We start from the raw sequence: 2,500 nt of genomic DNA, 5'->3' as shown, positions 1-2,500 counted from the left end.
AAAAGTGAATATTTTTCACGGATAGACCCCGTGAAACGCTAGAAATTGGCGGCGATGTCTCTCTTGTGGCTCACGGGGCTGTTAGGGTGGCACAGAAATCCCTCGGAATGGGAAAACGGGTCATTTTCGTGTCGCCACATTGCATGCGAACCGCATGAAACTTCCAGAGGCATTTGCAGCAGAAATGCATGTGCAGTCAAAAAATTGAATATTTTTCACGGATAGACCCCGTGAAACGCTAGAAATTGGCGGGGATGTGTCTCTTGTGGCTCACGGGGCTGTTAGGGTGGCACAGAAATCCCTCGGAATGGGAAAAAACGGGTCATTTTCGTGTCGCCACATTGCATGCGAACCGCATGAAACTTCCAGAGGCATTTGCAGCAGGAATGCATGTGCACTCAAAAAATGTGATATTTTTCACGGAGAGACCCCGTGAAACGCTAGAAGTGGGCGGGGATGTCTCTCTTGTGGCTCACGGGGCTGTTAGGGTGGCACAGAAATCCCTCGGAATGGGAAAACGGGTCATTTTCGTGTCGCCACATTGCATACGAACCGCATGAAACTTCCAGAGGCATTTGCAGCAGGAATGCATGTGCACTCAAAAAAGTGAATATTTCTCACGGATAGACCCCGTGATACGCTAGAAATTGGCGGGGATGTCTCTCTTGTGGCTCACGGGGCTGTTAGGGTGGCACAGAAATCCCTCGGAATGGGAAAACGGGTCATTTTCGTGTCGCCACATTGCATGCGAACCGCATGCAACTTCCAGAGGCATTTGCAGCAGAAATGCATGTGCAGTCAAAAAAAAATTGATATTTTTCACGGATAGACCCCGTGAAACGCTAGAAATTGGCGGGGATGTGTCTCTTGTGGCTCACGGGGCTGTTCGGGTCGCACAGAAATCCCTGGGAATGGGAAAACGGGTCATTTTCGTGTTGCCACATTGCGTACGAACCGCATGAAACTTCCAGAGGCATTTGCAGCAGGAATGCATGTGCACTCAAAAACTTCTATATGTTTCACGGATAGACCCCGTGAAACGCTAGAAATTGGCGGGGATGTGTCTCTTGTGGCTCACGGGGCTGTTAGGGTGGCACAGAACTCCCTCGGAATGGGAAAAGGGGTCATTTTCGTGTTGCCACATTGCATAGGAACGCCATGAAACTTCCAGAGGCATTTGCAGCAGAAAGGCACGTGCACTCAAAAATTTTAATATTTTTCACGCATAGACCCCGTCAAACGCTAGAAGTTGGCGGGGATGTCTCTCTTGTGGCTCACGGGGCTGTTAGGGTCGCACAGAAATGCCTCGGAATGGGAAAACGGGTCATTTTTGTGTGGCCACATTGCATAGGAACGGCATGAAACTTCCAGAGGCATTTGCAGCAGGAATGCATGTGCACTCAAAAACGTCTATATTTTTCACGGATAGACCCCGTGAAACGCTATAAATTGGCGGGGATGTCTCTCTTGTGGCTCACGGGCGCTGTTAGTTAGGGTCGCACAGAAATCCCTCGGAATGGGAAAAGGGGTCATTTTCGTGTTGCCACATTGCGTACGAACGGCATGAAACTTCCAGAGGCATCTGCAGCAGAAATGCATGTGCACTCAAAAACGTCTATATTTTTCACGGATAGACCCCGTGAAACGCTAGAAATTGGCGGGGATGTGTCTCTTGTGGCTCACGGGGCTGTTAGGGTCGCACAGAAATCCCTCGGAATGGGAAAACGGGTCATTTTCGTGTTGCCACAATTGGCATACGAACGGCATGAAACTTCCAGAGGCATTTGCAGCAGAAATGCATGTGCACTCAAAAACGTGAATATTTTTTCACGGATAGACCCCGTCAAACGCTCGAATTTGGCGGGGATGTTTCTCTTGTGGGTCACGGGGCTGTTCGGCTCGCACAGAACTCCCTTGGTCCACCTGATTCGTGCATACAGGCAGCAACTAAAACTCTGTAAACCTGCTGTGAGGACATCTAAACAGTGGACCAGTGAGGCTGTGGAAGATTTGCGGGCGTGCTTAGACTGTACTGACTGGGATATGTTCACGACTGCTACCAATAGTCTGGATGAACTCACAGAGGCTGTGTACATCAGCTTCTGTGAGGACTGCTGTATCCCAACACGTACCAGGGTGAACTTTAACAACAACAAGCCCTGGTTCTCAGCAAAGCTCAAAAGGTTGAGGTTGGAGAAGGAGGAAGCGTTTAGGAGTGGGGATAGAGACAGATTCAAGGAGTCGAAGAACAGGTTTAGCAAAGCGGTGAGAGAGGCTAAACGACTGTACTCAGAGACACTAAAACACCAGTTCTCTACTAACGACGCTGCTTCTGTCTGCCAAAGGGCTCAGGCACATCACCAACTACAAACCCAGAGCGCCCCACACCACTAACGACTCCCGCCTAGCCAACGACCTGAACGAGTTCTACCGTAGATTTGAAAGACAATTGGACTGTCCTGAACCACCCCTTCCCACCCAAGAGGCCCCATCCCCCACC

Source organism: Petromyzon marinus, unplaced genomic scaffold (genome assembly GCF_048934315.1).
Source record: "Petromyzon marinus isolate PM22_M1 ecotype Great Lakes invasive population unplaced genomic scaffold, UKy_Petmar_22M1.pri1.0 PM_G_Scaffold_100, whole genome shotgun sequence".
NCBI lineage: Eukaryota > Metazoa > Chordata > Hyperoartia > Petromyzontiformes > Petromyzontidae > Petromyzon > Petromyzon marinus.
This window is presented reverse-complemented; position numbering follows the sequence as displayed.